Below are 19390 nucleotides of genomic sequence, written 5' to 3' on the forward strand. Positions count from 1 at the left end.
AGATCTCTTTATGGATTGAAACAATCAGGTCGTATGTGGTATAATCGCCTTAGTGAATATTTGATAAGAGAAGGCTATAAGAATGACCCTATCAGTCCGTGCATTTTTATTAAGAGATTTGGGTCTGGATTTGTCATAATTGCAGTGTATGTTGATGATTTAAATATCATCGGAACTCCTGAAGAGATTTCACATACAGTGGAATATTTGAAAAAAGAATTTGAGATGAAAGATCCTGGAAAGTCAAAATTTTGCTTGGGATTGCAAATTGAACATCTGAAAGATGGAATACTTCTGCATCAAACAACATACACAGAAAAGGTGCTTAAGAGATTCTATTTTGATCAAGCACACCCGTTTAGTAGCCCAATGGTTGTAAGATCACTTGATGTAGATAAGGACCCATTCCGTCCTCGAGAAAGCAATGAAGAAGTTCTTGGTCCAGAAGTACCATACTTAAGTGCAATTGGGGCATTGATGTACTTTGCTAGTCATACAAGACCCGACATATCATTTTCTGTAAATTTGTTAGCAAGGTTTAGCTCATGTCCAACCCGAAGGCATTGGAATGGGATTAAACATGTATTCCGTTACCTTCAAGGTACGAAAGATATGGGCTTATTCTTTTCTAACCAGTCCAAAGAGGACTTGATTGGTTTTGCTGATGCAGGATATTTGTCTGATCCTCATACCGCTCGATCACAAACAGGATATGTGTTTATATGTGGTGATACTGCAATTTCTTGGCGTTCTATGAAGCAAACCATAGCAGCTACTTCTTCTAATCATTCAGAAATTTTAGCTATCCATGAAGCTAGTCGTGAATGTGTATGGTTACGGTCTGTAACTCAACATATTCAAGAAGATTGTGGTCTATCTACTGGAAAAGAAGCTCCAACAATTTTATATGAAGATAATGCTGCATGTATTGCACAACTGAAGGAAGGATACATTAAAGGAGATAGAACGAAACATATCTTACCAAAATTCTTCTTCACCCATGATCTACAAAAGAATGGTAATGTGAAAGTTCAACAGATTCGTTCAAGTGACAATTTGGCGGATTTATTCACCAAGGCGCTTCCAACTGCTACTTTCAAGAAGTTAGTTTATCGCATTGGATTGTATCGTTGTAAAGATTTTTAGCTATGTATTCATGAGGGGGAGTAAATGCGTGCTGCACTCTTTTCCTTGACCATGGTTTTTCCCACTGGGTTTTCCTGGTAAGGTTTTTAATGAGGCAGCATCCCCAAACGCATTTACTTATTGTTGTATAATGGACATCCAAGGGGGAGTGTTATAAATAATGTAATGGATGACCATTATACCCCTGTTATTTCTATATATATGCTACACCCAATAGTAATGATATACACACATTTACAACCATTAGTATAATAGTATTCATTAAAAAATAAAAAGGAAAAATCCATTGTTGCTGCCCAGTTCATAATAATAGTATTCATTAAAAAATAAAAAGGAAAAAACTCATTGTTGCTGCCCAGGATCGAACTGGGGACCTTTAGTGTGTAAGACTAACGTGATAACCACTACACTACAGCAACAATTTTGTTTACACTTCCGCTTTACATTTAAAGTAACACTTATGTACTGTTAATCTACAATTTTTTTTGTCTCGTACTTGGAGTCAGCATCTTCCGCCTCGTGTCAAACTTTTTTATGTGGAAGCTTTTGCAGGGTTTCCTTCCCATGTAATTCATTTTTATGTGGGATCACTCAATTCCGGGGACCCACTTTTTTCTTTTATATAAATTTAGACTTGTGTCATGTTTTTTTAGTTTCGTGTTAAAAAAAGTAAACCTGAATCTAATCTAAAAACTTTCGTGTCTACAATTGTGTTAACCTATTGTGTTTTCAGGTTATATGTAATTTTGTTATGCATGTATATTAATGATAATTTTTAAAAATATAAGAAGATATTGTATTATTTTTAAATATTTTATGTCATTTTTAGATTAATATGTTAACACTAATCATCGAAAAGTCCAGTAATATAATGTTAGGGATAATGTAAGGTGTTTATAACAATTTAAGAGGTTTAAATCATATTTACAAGTAATAATTATTATTTTATTTTGGCTTAATAGGCACCCAACCCCTAAACTTGTAACTTTTTTTCATCTGGCCCCCTCAACTTAGGGGACAACCTCTCAACCCCCTCAACTCTCCAAAAACATCACATACAGCCCCTTACACCCCTATGTTCGGTCAAAATATTGACCCGTGTAGAAAACGCGCTTGACTGTTGACCACACCAATGTCACGTGTCATTTTTTTTATTAAAATTTTCCATTCTGCTATAAGAATTCTGATCGAAATCCATCTCTGGTAGTTGCTCGCCAAGCACAAATGGGCTTGCTAACCGAGCAGGGGTCTCAATGAAAAAATTTAATAAAAAATGACACGTGACATTGGTGTGGTCATCAGTCAAGCGCGTTTTCTATACGGATCAATATTTTGACCGAATATAGGGGTGTAAGGGGCTGTATGTGATGTTTTTGGAGAGTTGATGGGTTTGAGAGGTTGTCCCCTAAGTTGAGGGGGACAAATGAAAAAAAGTTACAAGTTTAGGGGGTTGAGTGCCTATTAAACCTTTTATTTTCTTTATTAATAAAGCAACATATAAAATACAAGAATATAACAATGATTTTTTAGATTTTTGTCATTTTCCGTCGTTTTCTGATCAGTATATCAATTGCAACTCAACCCAAACATTTACGTGTCAGTTTTCTGTCATAAAAAAAACGACATATTACCTACTAAACTAAATCCAAACATTAAAATTATGTATTTTATTATTATTAAATAATATTTTTATAAGATGAGTTTAAATGAATTGAGTTTGAGATTTTCAAACCTAAACTCTTCTAAACTCATAGTTACATGGATATTATTAAGTTAAATCCAACCTAGTCCGACTCATAAACATATTTAAAGCATACATGTGTCATTGCATGTAGTTTATAATTTTGTGAAAACTATGGAAGCATATGCACTACAGATGGTTAGAACTCAGGCGGTGGCGAATATAAGATTGTTCGGTTGAAGAGGTCGATTTTACACATGGTGTGTAAAAAAAATTATTTTTTTGCTAAATCGAAGTTCAACTTTTTTTGAAGATAAAGGAATTAAAACTACTCGTAATTATGGTGATTCTGGCGGCTGAGGAGGTCCGGCCCCCTGTATCCGCCTTTGAGCTCAGCTAACCACAATGAAAAGAAGAACTACCTTTTTTTTCTGAATAAGTATCCTTATCAATCCCATATATATTTAGTCTCTCCAACCTAACATATGAGATATGACCAATTAAGTATCTAAATAACTTTTGAAATTGTCACAAGATCATTAAATCAAGTTGAAATTTAGATATTAATTCAATTTTAAAGTTGACAATATTTCATAAATTAGTCCAAATTTAATAAAAAAAAAAATTAATATTAAAACTGATTATATTAGAATTGAATTAATATCTAAGCTTTCACTAAACTGATTTTAGCCCTATGGGCCATTGTGTGGATTGTGGATGGGCCACAAAATCTGGAAGCCCAGCTAATTAGATATCACTTTCACTTTTGAGCCATTATCTCCATACAAATCACGTTGGCTATCAACATTTTATAGGCCCATTACTAATTTAATGAGACATGATTTAGCATACTCAATTCGAGGGTAAATTACATACGTGGTGTATAATGTTTACCCATTTTTACAATTTGGTGGACAACCAAAAATTTGTCAAACTAAACTGTACAAGTTTCAGGTGACCTCTCACTAAAGTGTGCAACCGGTTTTTGTGACCGGTCAACGCAGGTCAACTATGCCACATCAGCATTTTTAATTGTAGAATTAAAAAAAGTGGGACCCACTCTTTATGGAATGACTAATATGAGATGGGTCCCACTTTATATTAGTCATTTAATAAAGAGTGTGTCCCATTTTTTTTTAATTCTACAATTAAAAATGCTGACATGGCATAGTTGACTAGCGTTGATCGGTCACAAAAACCGGCTGTACACTTTAATGGGAGGTCACTCGAAGCTTGTACAGTTTGGTGTCATAAATTTTTGGTTGTACACCAAAATGTAAAAATGGGTAAACGTTATACACCACGTATGTAATTTACCTCTCAATTCGAGCTTGAATAAGTTGGAAGCGATAAGATCAATTCAAACAATTGTGCTTCTAACATGCGAGCAATTATAGAAATCCTAGATTAATTTCACTAACCCTTTTGTGAAGCCTATCAAACCTTTTAACCGATTATGAAGGTGTTAATTCTAAGCTTATAAACTAGAGCCCATATATTTGAGCAAACAAAATATGGTAAAATATATCTTGATATTATATTGTAAATTGATAGGTTACATCCTATTTATATACCTAAATACACTAGAGATAATTACCTAATACAATTAACTAGAAGGTATATTTACACAATTGTCATTATCTAAATATACTAACATCTCTCTCTCAAGGTGGAGGCTGAGAAGAAACCAGACCCATCTTGGCTAAAAGATTCAACAATTGGGGTGCTGCAAGAGGTTTAGTGAGTAGATCAGCGAGCTGTAAGCCGGACAAAACGTGTGATGTTGTTAAAAAACCTGATAGAACATGTTTGCGAACCACATAACAATCAATATCAAGGTGTTTCGCCCGTTCATGGAAAACAGGATTTGAGGCAATGTGTATGGCAGCCTCACTGTCACAGTGCAGTGGAATTGGCAATGAAACTGGAATCTGAATGGCAGTCAAAAGATAGGAAATCCATTTAATTTCACAACTTGCACTTGCCATGGAACGGAATTCGACTTTTGCGAAGGAACGACTAACAGTTGGTTGTTTCTTAGCTTTCCATGAAATCAGAGAATCGCCAAGAAATATACAGTATCCACTAACTGACCTCCGAGTTTCACGACATCGAGCCCAATCTGCATCACAATAACCCTTCAATTGAAAGGAATTGTTAGCGAGATAAAAAAAAGACCAAAATATGCAGTACCATGTAAGTATCTAAGCACATAAAATGCAGCATCCAAGTGATGAGAACATGGATTAGACATATATTGACTTAGTTGCTGAACAGCAAAACTAATGTCAGGTCTAGTGAAATTCAAATATAATAATCTACCAACAAGACGTCGATAAAAATCAGAATTGGGGATAGGAGTTCCATGCTTAGGATCCAAAACAATACCCGGTTGCATTGGACAAGGAGCTGGATTAGCCTTCTCAAGACCAGCATCAGCAAGTAAATCAAGGATATATTTATGCTGGAATAAAAATACACTAGTTGAATTCCGAGATAATTCCACCCCTAAAAAATAATGAGCATGGCCAAAATCTTTAATGGTGAATAAAGCATTTAAGTAATTTTTAACATCCTGAATAGCCTCGTCAGAATTGCTAGTAATGAGAACATCATCAACGTAAACAACAAGCATTATAAAAATGTCTGTTGCACTATAAGTGAAAAGACAATGATCAAGAGAAACTTGAGTGAAACCATAAGTAAGGAGTTGAGTGGTAAACTCACGGTTCCATTGTCGCCTGGCTTGCTTAAGGCCATATAACGATTTCTGAAGTTTACAAACCTGGCCTGATTTAGCTTTGTCATAATGGCCCGGAGGTTGAAGATAGAGATCTTCATCAATAAACCCGTGTAAGTAGGCGTTATTTATGTCAATTTGGTGAATAGGCCAAGCTTTCGCAACAGCAAAAGCAATAAACATCCAGACAGTGACAGTTTTGGCTACTGGAGAAAAACTTTCCATATAGTCAATTCCTTAAAACCTGGTTGTATCCTCTAGCAACGCGACATGCTTTATATTGATCAATAGAGCCGTCAGGTTTGTGCTTGATCCAGTATATCCACCTAGCCGAAAGAGGTTTTTTTTTCCTTTGGGAAGATCAGTAAGTACCTAAGTGTTATTTTGTTCAAGAGCTTTAAGTTCCTCTTCCATAGCAAGAACCCAATGAGGGTCTTTGCAAGCTTCATTATAAGTAGAAGGTTCAACAGAGGATTTAAGGGCTTGTAAAAAGGAGGTGCAAGAAGCACTAAAGGGTGGTAAGGTGAGTATGGAAGAAAAATGGGAAGAAGAAGGGTAGAAAGAATTGGCTACAAAGTCTTGCATCCAAGTTGGTTTACGATGGAGTCTAGTGCTATGTCTGGAAGGTAAAGTTAAAAGATTAGAAGGAGGAGTAGAAGAATTAGTATTAGTGGAAGGCTGAAGAGTAATATCAGCGGAAGAAGGGCAAGTCTGCATTGGGTTTTGAGAAAGTGTGGGTTCAACTAGGTTGGATGTAGATGTTTGGTTGTCAACTGGGGTTTGAGCCTCACTTTCATAAAGGACAAAAGTATCCTTGAAATTGGATTATTTATGAGAGTATGTTGGGGAAGAGATGATGTGTGTGTGTGGGGGGGGGGGGGGGGGAGGTTCTTTTGCTGGGAAGTGAAAAGAAATGTCAGCATCAATATTTGATAGTAATGGAATAGGGGTCCCATTATTGTCATTGGATACCACATTATCATGTAGCTCACTATATAGGAAAGAATTTTCATGGAAAATGATGTCTCTGGTTATATAGATTTTATTAGTAGATAAATTGAACACTTTATAAGCCTTATGATACATAGCATAACCTACTAATATGCCTTTAAAAGCTTTAGTGTCAAGTTTATCTTTGGTAGGGTTTGTACTAAAAAAAACAGAGACGACCAAAAACCCTTAAGAATGAGTAATCAGGGACCTTTTTATATAGTTTTTCATAGGGTGTTTTCCAATCAAGTAAAGAAGTAGGTAAAATGTTTATTAAATGGGCAGCAGTTAGAAAAGCTTCTTCCCAAAAGATATTTGGCAATTTTGCTTGAAACAAAAGTGAATGAGTTACTTCCAACAAATGTTTATGTTTTTGTTCAATGACTCCGTTTTGTTACAGAGTATAGACACACGATTTTTGATGTAATATTCCAAGAGTTTGAAATAAATTAGAACATGTAGAGTTTATGAACTCAGTTCCGTGATCAGTTCGGATATTTTGAATAACCACCAAAAACTGTGTTTTAACCATCTGTATGAAATTTGTTATAGCATTTGGAACTTGTGATTTTTGTTGTAAAAGGATAGTCCATGTGGTTCGAGTATAGTCATCAACAATCGTGAGAACGTATTTGGCACCAGTGAGTGATGCTATTTTATAAGGACCCCAAACGTCCATGTGCACTAACTAAAATCAGGTAGTTGTACTAATAAATTTAGAAGTAAATGGAAGACATTGCTGTTTAGCCATGGGGCAAGTGTCACGAGACAATGTTTTAGACAATTGAGATATACATGGAATATGGGTCATTTTGGATACAGATACATGACCCAGGCGATTATGCCATAAAATGGAATTAAAATGGTCAAAAACAGTAGAACAAGCATTATCAATTACAGAAGAATGCAACAATGCATTTTTATTATAGGTATATGTAGTCAAGATAGCAGTAGAAAAATAATAAGATGTCACAAGTAGAGTCCATCTTGATAAAATCTAATAGCAATGGGTTGATTAGAGCCCTGGCCCTACAACACACATATTTTAGGAAAAAATTGGACATTAATATCCAATTCATTTATCAATTGTCCTACAGATATCAAATTATGGTGAAAACCAGGAACATGTAACACATTATGTAGTGTAAAATTATGTCCAATACACATAGAGCCAATGTGTTTTACTGGTTGAGTTGCTCCATCAGGCAAGTAAATAGAATTTTTAAGAGATATGGATTTGTAAGATTGAAAAAATTCTAAGTGAGCACACATATGAGATGTGGCTCTAGTATCAATAATCCAAAAATTACCACCAGATGCATCAATATAGGAAGAAGAAAAGGAATTAGATGTGTTTCTCCGTGCAAATCCGGAGAAACTAGTAAAGGCCCGATGTGTATTTCCAGCAATGTTTGTGTTACCAGTAGTATTTCCATCCTCATAATTCATTTGATTTTTCCCTTTCATTGCATGAGTAACCTCCTTCTGAACTAGTGCAGTCATACCCGGAGGTAAATCATTAATAGTTAAGCCTTCATCCATCTCAAAAGTGTTAAAAGAAGAAGAATCATGTGTATATGTAACATTTGCATTGTTGGCTTGCTACTTTCGGTTCTGGCGATTCTTTTTATATATTATCCCACTAATCTGGAAATCCATGGAGCTTAAAACAACTTTCCTTCACATGTCCTGGTTTACGACAATAAGCGCAAAAGCGATCACTATTACGTCCAGTTCCGCGTTTCTGACCACGACAGGAACTAGAATCAAGTGAAGGATTAAAATCACTAGGATGAATATTTTTAGCAGACTGTACATCATTAGCAATTTCCATGGATGATACATCTGTTGTAATTTGACATTGTTTCTCCACCCCGTGAATCATAGAATACGCCTTTTGAATGTTTGGTAAAGGATCTAGAAGTAATATTTGAGACATCGTGTTATCGTATCCATCATGAAGTCCCATAAGAAACTTCACCAACTGATCTGTATTAATCTGTTTGAAAGCTTTCTTTGCCACATGACAAGCACAAGAATCAGCAACCGCACAAGTGCATATCGGTGGAGGACACAGAAAATCAAGTTCATCCCAAAGACGTTTCAATTTAGTGAAATAAATTGAAACTGATTGATTTCCCTGAGTGAAATTACTAATTTCTTGTTTTAATCAGTACAAAAGTGGACCATTAGACTCACCAAATCGTAACTCCAGTTCTTTCCAGAGTGATCGAGCGGAAGAGGCAAAAATAAAATTTTCTACCAAATCACGAGAGATCGAGTTTAGAATCCAAGAAATTACCATTGAGTCAACATGTTTTCATTTGGAATAATCAGATGAAGTCAATAGAGGTGCAGATCCATCAGTTAGAACAAAGTGAAGTTTCTCCTTGATGGAGAGAGCTAACATCATGCAACGACTCTAAGAAACGTAGTTGTTGCTAGTGAGAGGAGCTGCAACAAGACCGATTTCCATGTTTTCTCCTTTGTGAATCTTGAGATTAGATTTTCCAGTCGGAAAACCAGATCCAGATGAGACCGGAGATTGACGTCTCGGAGGAGTCAGAGATGAATCATCATTGGAGCTGGAGGAAGAGTTTGTGAAGGAAACCTTATCGTTCACCATAGAAATCAAGATGAAAACCAGAAATGAAAACCAGAAACCAGAGAAAGCAAAACCAGGAAGAAGGAATGGTAACAGATCAAAACCAGGAGAAAGAAACGGTTAGAGAACAAAACTAGGTACTGGTATTTGAGAAAAGAAATTTCAGATATTTAGAAAGTTGTTGGGAACTGTAAAAGAGAGTAGGTCCTCTAGGAAAGTAAATGCTCTGATACCATGAGCAAACAAAATATGGTAAAATATATTCTGATATTATATTGTAAACTGATAGGTTACATCCTATTTATACACCTAAATACACTAGGGATAATTACCTAATACAATTAACTAGAAGGTGTATTTACACAATTGCTATTATCTAAATATACTAACAATATTCTATAGTGTGTAAATTCCTACGATTGCACCTGACCAACAAACCGACATACCAGAATGGCACTTTAGAATGGACAGCTCCTGTGGTAACGTCCGAGCCGACACTGAGGTCTCCATAATCCTCCTAGAGCTCCATAGATCATTATCGTTCTTTGGCAGCCCCCACCCATAGGTTGGATAAAAGTAAACACTGACGGCTCTTAGGGTCCTCAAGAGTGGTTGGTGATGACAGTATTTTTTGGACTTCTTGCGGCTATCATAGAAGAGCGTTTGCATTCCATATTGACTCCTCCTTTACTTCCCTAGCCGAATTCAAAGTAGTCCTCCATGCTATTTTCACGGCTTTGTACACAAGTTGGCTTTCCCTCTAGATAGAACGTGATTCAATATATATGGTTCACTTGCTTCAGTGTCGTACTAAGATTGTGCCTTGGGAGATCCGACCGGACTAGTTACATTGTTTGAGATATTTGCCTTCAATCAATATCTTCATTTCCCACATCTATCGGGAAGAAAACCGAGTTACGGATTCTCTGGCAAAACATTGATTAAACAATCTATCCTCCTTTTAGTGGGATCCATCTCCTCATTTTTTAGAATTTTTGCTCAACCGAGCAATTTAAATTTGCTTAATTTGCCTTTCGTATTTTGTTTTCGTTTTACTTTTGATGTATGATTTTTTTTCTTTTAATAATATTTGAGTTGGTTGCGCGATCTGCTTCCCAAAGATGTCAACATTGTTAGAATGTCCGATTGTCTTTCTCATTTCCTCTTTTCTAACCTTTTAATTTTAAAAAAATGGATAAGGTACCAAAATAGGTCAAAGGTTTTTGGGTAAGTACCAATTTAGGCTCAACGTTCAAAATAACACCAATATATGCTTAACGTTTACAACTTAATATCAATTTAGGCTTAACGTTTACAATATAGCATCAATTTATGCCTCACATACAAAATAGCACCAATATAGTCTTAACGTTTACAAAATAATACGAATTTAAGCTTAACGTTTACAAAATATATCCAATTTAAGCTAAATGTCATAATTAAATTAACCATATTATATTCTTTTCCTATTTTTTTTGGTAGGAAATATTCAATTACTTTATTTGCATATATTACACGAGCCATGAAATTTAGGAGTCATGGAATGATTGATGAAAAACAAAAATATAAGGTTTTAATGAGCAAGAATACGAATTAATTGTATTATAATAAATAAGAAAATAGAACTAAATAAAAAGATAACATATAAAGTTAATAGGAAAAGAATATAATATGGTTAATTTAATTGTGACGTTTAGCTTAAATTGGATATATTTTTGTAAACGTTAAGCTTAAATTCGTATTATTTTGTAAACGTTAAGCCTATATTGGTGCTATTTCGTATGTGAGACATAAATTGATGCTATATTGTAAACATTAAGCCTAAATTGATATTAAATTGTAAACGTTAAGCCTATATTGATGCTATTTTGAACGTTGAGCCTAATTTGGTACTTACCCAAAAACCTTAGACCTATTTTGATACTTTATCCAAAAAAAATCACTAACCGAGTAGGTTGACTTGCAATCTAGGAGTCTGACCGAATCCTAAATCATATCAAGTTTTGAAGTTTAATTTACTCTAAAAACACTTTGAGCACAAAATTTCCTGTTGATGGCAGACTGATTGTCACAAAAAAGGGGAACTGGCTGCTTGTATTTGATCCTCATTGCTTGAAGAATGTATGCCAACCACTGAACCTCTGCTGTAACAGATGACATGGCCCTGTATTCTGCTTCAGTAGAAGATCTTGACACGGTAACTTGTTTCTTACTCTTCCAGCTGATCAAGGACCTGCCCAAAAGAACACAAAAACTAGTAACCGATCTCCTAGTATCTATACAAGTGGCCCAATCAGCATCAGAATAAGCTTGTAATGCTAATTCAGATGTCGCTGCATAAAATAAACCTTGTCCTGGATCTTTCTTAAGATACAACAATATTCTTTTTGCTGCAGCTAAATGAACATCAGATGGTTTTGATAAGAATTGACTTAAAGTATTGACAGAAAAGGTTATATCTGGCCTGGTATTAGTAAGATAAATTAACCTACCAATCAATCGCCGATACACTAAAGGATCTGCCAATTGTTTACCTTGATTTCTTGACAATCTCAATGTTGCTTCCATAGGAGTAGCAACAGGTTTTGCCGCTAACAAACCAGCATCCTGTAACAATTCCAAAGTGTATTTCCTTTGGGAAATATGAATACCTGTAGCAGACCTTGCTATTTCGAGACCAAGAAAGAATTTTAAAAAACCTAAATCTTTGATCTTGAATTCACTATCCAAAGCATGTTTTATATGTTGTATCTCATTGATATCATTTCCTGTCAAGATGATATCATCAACATACACAAGTAAAACAGTTATGAGACCATTATGATGATTAATGAGCATTGAGTGATCAGATTCACATTGCACATAATTATGTTTGAAAAGAAAAACAGATAACCTGGAGTACCATTGCCTGCTCGCTTGCTTAAGCCCGTAAAGGGACTTTTGCAATTTACAAACCAGACCAGGTTTTGCTAAAGGCATCCCAAGGGGAGGTTCCATATAAACATCCTCCTCTAACTCTCCATGTAAGAAGGCATTATTAACATCACACTGATACAGAGGCCAATTTTCAATGGAAGCTAATGCTAAGACTAACCTTACGGTACTTAGTTTCACAATCGGGAAAATGTATCCCTATAATCAATTCCTTCAACTTGGGTATACCCTTTAGCCACTAAACGAGCCTTGTACCTTTCCAAGGTCCCATCACTCTTAAGTTTTACTTTGAAAACCCATCTAGAACCTATTGGAACAGTACCTAGAGGTAACTCTGTTAATGTCCATGTTTTAGTTTGTTCTATTGCCCTTAATTCTGTGTCCATTGCTTGTTGCCAACATACATGTTTCACTGCCTCTTTATAATTTTTAGGCTCAGGAATAATAGTGATATTTAAAACATGATTCTTGTGTGAATCAGACAATCTGTCATAACTAACAACATTAGAAAGAGGATATTTGAATGAAGACGCAGAAGAACTAGCACTAAGTTGATTACAATGGTAATCCGTTAAGTAAGAAGGCTTAGTTTGAACTCTACTAGACTTTCTTACTCCCAAATCTAAATTTTCATCCACTAGATCAATAATATCAGCTATGTCATCATTAGAAACCATATCAATAGGCACCACATCCTCTATAGAACCATTATGTGATAAGAGAGACACATCATTAACAACATTTGTTGAATCATGAATGTGAATATCAGGTCTAGGAATATCAGGCAAAGAATCTGAAACAAATTGTGAAGGGGTATTAGGTATATGACCAACTACATGCACAAATTCTGCAACAGGATACAAACTAGTTAAAAAATTTGTACTTAACAATTGAGGTTCCTCATGTATCTGATATGCCTCAAGTTCCTGATATGGAAAAATATGTTCCACAAACTTGACATCTCTAGAAACAGTATATGTATGAGAATCTAAATTAAAAACCTTATATCCCTTCATTTGTGACTTATAACCAACAAAAACACAAGGTATTCCCCTGACATCAAACTTAGACTAATTAGGTTTTAAATTTTTAATATATACTAAACTACCAAAGACTCTTAACATATCATACTTAGGCTTTTCTCCAAACAAAACTTCATGAGGACTTTTATTACTCAAAACAAGAGTAGGAAATATATTAATAAGAAATGAAGCATGTATAATACAGTCAGACCAAAAAGTAAGTGGCAAGGAAGATTGAAAACGCAAAGACCTAGCCACACTAAGCAAGTGCTGATGTTTTCTCTCAACAATGCTGTTTTGTTGAGGGGTATAAGGGCATGATAATTGATGCAAAATTCCTTTAGCTAGACAAAAATCAACAAGCTGAAGTTCAGGAGCATTGTCACTTCTCAAGATTTTAATGTTCTTTGAGAAATGGACCTGAACATAAGCATAAAAACCTTAGAATACATTTTGAGGCTTGGGCCTTAGTTTTTAACAAAAAAATCCAAGTATAACGACTATAATCATCAATGACTGTAAGAAAATACTTATAACCAGCATGAGATTCTGTAGCAAAAGGTCCCCAAACATCCAAATGTACTAAATCAAACATAGTTTCTAACTTAGTTGAACTAACAGGAAAAGGAAGCCTTTTCATCTTAGCCAAAGGACACACTTTACAATCATAATGCCTATCTTTATTACAATCCATAGAATGAGGAAAAACATCAAACAACTCCAACTTAGAAAATGGGAAATGACCCAACCGAAAATGCCAAAGTTCCTTGACAGAAAAAGGTTGAGTAGATTGAGAAGAAACTGCAGACACTGTACTAGCATGTGACAATTCTCGAGGCAAGAAATACAGGCCATTGAAAAGCCTAGCTGAACCAATCGTCTGCTGAAGATGAGTGTCCTGAACATGACACACACCATCAGCAAACACACAAGACACTTGAGAATGTTCAGCTAGCCTACTTACTGAAATTATGTTAAACTTAAAACTAGGTATAAAGAATACATTCTGCAAAGTGAGGTATGAATTCATTTTAACCGTACCTATCTTATTCACAATTAAACTAGCATCATTGGGCAAACGTACACTGACATTATTCACATCATGTAAAGACTCAAAACTATCAATATTATTACTGATATGATCAGTAGCTCCACTATCCAAGATCTAATCTTCATTGAATGCAGAGGAAACATGTCCTATAAAGGAAGTAAAAACATGAGTACCTGAAACCACATTGCCTATAACATGGTTATGTTGAGTATGTTGTTCTGGCCTTTGATCAGGGGCATCCAACATTCCTAGCAAGCGCGCATACTGTGCCTTTGATAGAAAAACTCCACTCCCCTCATTAGAAGAGGCAGAAACAGGAACTACAGAACCTGAATCAAAGTGAACATCTTCAAGATTGCACCCTTCAGAAGTGACATTGCCTGTGACATTGCCTTTCTTAGCCTTGGTGAACTTGAAATTAGCAGGAAAGCCATGCTTTCTGTAGCATTGATCAACAGTATGTCCAGGTTTGTCACAATGACTACACTTAGACTTCTTCTTCTCATAATTCTGACCTTTGACGAGATTGATTAAGGATTCTCATTGCACTGATGGTTGATTCTGTCTTTCTTGCTGAAGAACAAGTGACAATACAGAGGTGATGTCCGGCAAGGGCTTGATAAGAAAGATTTGCGATCTTGCACCTGAATAGTCTGGATTCAAACCTTTTAAAAAACGAAGCACCAAATCTTCTTCTTGATATGCCTTCGCAGTAACTAATAAATTGGAACATTTGCAAGCAGGTAAACATTTACACAGCAACAGAGGCCGGTAAAATCAATTCCTCCCATATGGTCATCAATTGTGTATAATAATCAGTAACAGACATAGATCCTTGGGTGAAAGTGTACATCTGTTCTTGTAAATCTGAAATCTTGATTGAATTTCCCTGTGAAAAACGCTTCTCTAGATTACTCCAAACATCACTGCAATTCTCAAACCAGTGAATGCTCTTAGCGATGGATGAATCCACAGACCTGCTAATCCATGAAAAAATCATGGTGTTACAACGGTCCCAAGCAGGGCGATTAACATCTCCTTCCGCTGGCATCGAAAGAGAACCATCAACGAAAGACAGCTTATTCTTAGCACGCAATGCTCGTTTGAACTCACGACTCCATGAATGATAGTTGTTTCCTGTAAGTAATTGTGCAACAAGCACAAGACCAGGATTCTCTCCGGCATGTAGATAATATGCACTAGCAGGGTTTTGTGAAAGATCTGTTGCTCCTGGAGCAACATTAATGACATTTTCTCCATCTGAACCAGTCATTCTGATCTTGAAAAAGAAACAAGATAGAAATCCGTAGAGAAAAATAATAGTGCGATGAAAAATGAGATTCCGATGAAGGAAAAGGAAGATATCGCACACAAAAAAGATGAAAGATGAGATTCTGATAATCAATCGAAACCAAAAAAAAACTTCTTCAAAAAGAACGATTCAAAAAGATGATGAAGAGATTAACGCACGAAAGTGCTCTGATACCATAACAAGATGAAGAATTAGAAAAAGAATGAAATCATTCTACCATTGACAACAATTGAAGAAGATGAGCAGTCTACAGCAAGAGCAAAAGAAATGAAGAGGGAAGGAAGAGATTAGGAAAAGTTAACCCTAACTCTAACAATTAACCTCTATTTATACAAGATACTAAACACTTAATGATAAAATACTCAGATAGTGAGCGCGTGTCTAAAGGCTCCTTCAAAGAGACTTTGGATAAAGCTAATTCGAAGTGTGCCACTTGGAAAGCCAAGACTCTGTCTCTCGCTGGCCGCCTCACGTTAATTCAATCTGTTAATTGTGCTGCTCCCAATCACATCATGCAGGCTTGTAAGCTTCCGGATCCTGTGCTTAATGATCTTGACAAGATTAACCGTAGGTTCCTGTGGGGGGAAGCTGCGGAGGGCAGGAAGATCCATCTTGTGCCTTGGAGTGAGGTTTGCCAGCCTAAAGATTCTGGGGGTCTGGGTATTAGGAAAGCAAATGACAATAATAAAGTTTTATTAATGAAACTCCTTTGGCGTATGTGGCAAAACCCCTCCTCTCTTTGGGTTCGCCTCCTTTGTGGTAAGTATCGGAAAGACAAAATCTTCGGGGGCCCGAAAGAGAGAGTTGCTAATTGTTCCTTCCTCTGGAAAGGACTTAGTGCTGTGTTTGATGAGTTCTGCTCGGGAGTTGGCCTGGAGGTGGGGAATGGTAAGTCCATTAATTTCTGGTTTGATAACTGGATTGGGGATAAACCGTTAATTGAGGTGTGTTCTTCCCCCCCGCCTAGTGATATACGCAACTGGAGGATTGCCGATGTGGTTGACTCGGAAGGGGACTGGATCTGGTCAAAGTTTGATACTTTCTTTAGCCTTGAGACTCTCCTTAGAATGCGGGGAGTGAAGGTGAGTAATCAAGAGGAAGACTTGGATAGGCACTGTTGGGCGCTGACTAACAATGGAGTTTATTCTTGCAAATCGGCCTTTGAAGCTTTCTCTCTCTTTAGATCTGATCCTCCCTCGGATGTGTGGAAGTCGATTTGGACCCTTAAAGTTCCTTTCCGTATTAGGAGTTTCCTGTGGCTGGGCGTTAAGGACAGGCTTCTTACTAATTCGGATAGGCACAGAAGGCACTTGGCTGATTCTGGAGCTTGCAGTAGATGCAGAGGCCATGTTGAGACTTTGTGCCATGCTCTTAGAGATTGCTCTAATAGTAAAGAGGTTTGGAGGAAAATTCTCCCACACCATATTTTCTCTTCCTTCATGGCACATTCTGAGGTCGACTGGTTCTCTGATGGTGTTAGAGGAAAGTTGCTTCCATACATGGAGCATGGTGACATTTTCTTTGCTATTATCTGTCACCAAGTTTGGAAATGGAGAAACGAGGAGATTTTTGGAGATAAAACTGTTTTTATGACAAACTTAGCTGATTTCTTCTCGAAAAAACTTTTCTCTATTATCGATAGTTTCAAAGGAGAGTCCCTTGCCAGAGCCTCTCAGTGTTGTGATGTCCATCTCGTGGGATGGAGCAGGCCAAGAGAGGGGGTTGTGAAGCTGAATACTGATGGTTCCTGCCTCAGTAACGGTAAGATTGCGGCTGGAGGTGTGCTTAGAGATGTAGGGGGCGTCTGGCTTTCTGGGTTCTCCCAGAATTTAGGGTTGGGTTCTTCCTTTTCTGCGGAGCTCTGGGCTATTCTTACTGGAATCAATCTTGCTAAAAGGCTGGGTGTTAAGAGGCTCTCTGTGGAGTCTGATAATTTGGAAGCAATCAAAATGATTTCTGAGAATCATTCTATGGGTCTTAACAGTCGCAACCTCATCAAAGCTATTATAAGGCTTTGCTCCTCCTTTGAGTTCGTAGAGTTCAGACACATTTTTAGAGAGCAGAATCGTGTTGCTGATCGCTTGGCGGCGGCGGGCCATGAAGGGACGTTAGGCGTTACTACCCTTCCTGTTTCCCCTAGTTTCATCTCTCATCTTCTCTTAGAAGATAGGATTGGGGTTAGCTTTCCTAGGCTAATTCCTGGGTAGTTTGTTGTTGTTCGTTTTTCTTTTCCTTTTCTACCAAAAAAAAAATGATAAAATACTCAATTACCCCTACAATACTTTTAATTACAATTTAAACCCTGTTAAAGAGTAATAGCAGATTCAGAGTAAGTGAAGTATGGAGTAATATTCAAGGATGGCATAAGCAGACATTTGGAATACGGCAGATCCTTCCAAAATTAGGTCTCACCTCGCGGCCATTAATTCCTTTTTATTTCTTTTTAAGTACCATTGCTATTTAATTAACTGCAATTTGTGCCACTATACTTTTTATATTTTTTATATTTTGACCAATCAGATCAATTATTTATTTATTGCACCGAATTTATTTATCCAGAAGTTTCATGGGACCTAAAGGCATATCATATGGTGGGTCATGTCATGTCATGTGTGCATGTCCAATATTTAATTTCAGTTTAAATGCACATTTAAAACCACCTTAATTATGAATTAAGATTAAAAAAAAAAGCAAATCAAGATACTATTAAATATTTCGGAAAATATTGCTTGAAAAAGTTTAGATTGATATAAATCCATAAAAGATTTCATATATATTTTATTTTCTAACAAAAATATATCACAAACTATATTATTATGTTGGGTTGGAATAAGGTGCAAAAAATATTATTAATGTTTACAGTCAGGAGTAATTTTAACTTTAGCATCTAAAATATACAATTTTATAACGTTAGCAGTCAAGAGTAATTTTACTCTCAACGTTGATATGTTGAATTAATTTCAGACATTTTTATAAAACACAGATATTTTTATAAAACATAGAGATTAATATTAGAATTGAAGTTTAATATTTATAAATCCGGTGAAATATTTTGATTTTTTTGTCCAACTCGTACAATACATAGTATATTTTTAAATTTTTAAATTTTTTTCCACGTCTAATCATATGTTTATGATCTGTTACTAATAAATGATAAAATGATGCACATGTGAAGTGTAGACAAGATTCATAACCGAAAACACAGTTTGATGAATTATTTCTCAAATCGACACAACTTGACAATGTTATGGGTAAAATTGCTCTTACTTGCCAATGTTAGGATAAAATTACATCATTTTAGACGTTATGGATAAAATTACTCGTGACTGTAAGCGTTAAAGGTATTTTTGCATTTTATCTCTATTATATTTTATGTTTCAAACAATTATTATTATATTTTCTAAAAGAAAAGATTCAAATTCACAACCTTCTACCTTTGAATTTATAAGTATACCAACTAAAACGAAGTGTATCCATTAAACATAGTACTATTATTATATTTTCATTAATATCACATTTATCATATTTTTCCGTAAAATTATTCTTGTTCATGCAAATTCTGGTAGACAAAAGACTATAAAAGAAAAATATTTTTCAAAAATCCAATGTGCCTAAACAGGCTCAATAGTCAATTATAGAATTATTTGATTTTCCTATTTAATTATTCAAGAGTAGCTCATCAAATTATAAAAAAAAACAAAACATTCTTTTTACTAATAAATTGTTCTTAATTAATCAAAATTCCAATATTGACTAATTAATTAAATATACTAAACATTATTAGAAATAAATTGTAATCATATTTTCTTAAATGTTACTATTATATTTGTTTTTAAACTGCCATAAAAATATATGAACACGTAGATGTGTGGAACTTTTGGTAATTCTTCCAATAAGAAAACAATTAAA

General features: G+C 35.5%; 1 non-coding gene across 1 annotated transcript; it reads right to left on the bottom strand.

The window, feature by feature from the left end:
* Positions 1–1492: 1492 nt before the first annotated feature.
* TRNAV-UAC (transfer RNA valine (anticodon UAC)) lies at positions 1493–1565 on the bottom strand. Its single transcript has one exon. It is a non-coding gene; the product is annotated as a tRNA-Val (tRNA).
* Between the last annotated feature and the right edge of the window lie 17825 nt (positions 1566–19390).

The sequence above is a fragment of the Euphorbia lathyris genome, chromosome 6 (genome assembly GCF_963576675.1).
Source record: "Euphorbia lathyris chromosome 6, ddEupLath1.1, whole genome shotgun sequence".
In the NCBI taxonomy this organism is placed as follows: domain Eukaryota; kingdom Viridiplantae; phylum Streptophyta; class Magnoliopsida; order Malpighiales; family Euphorbiaceae; genus Euphorbia; species Euphorbia lathyris.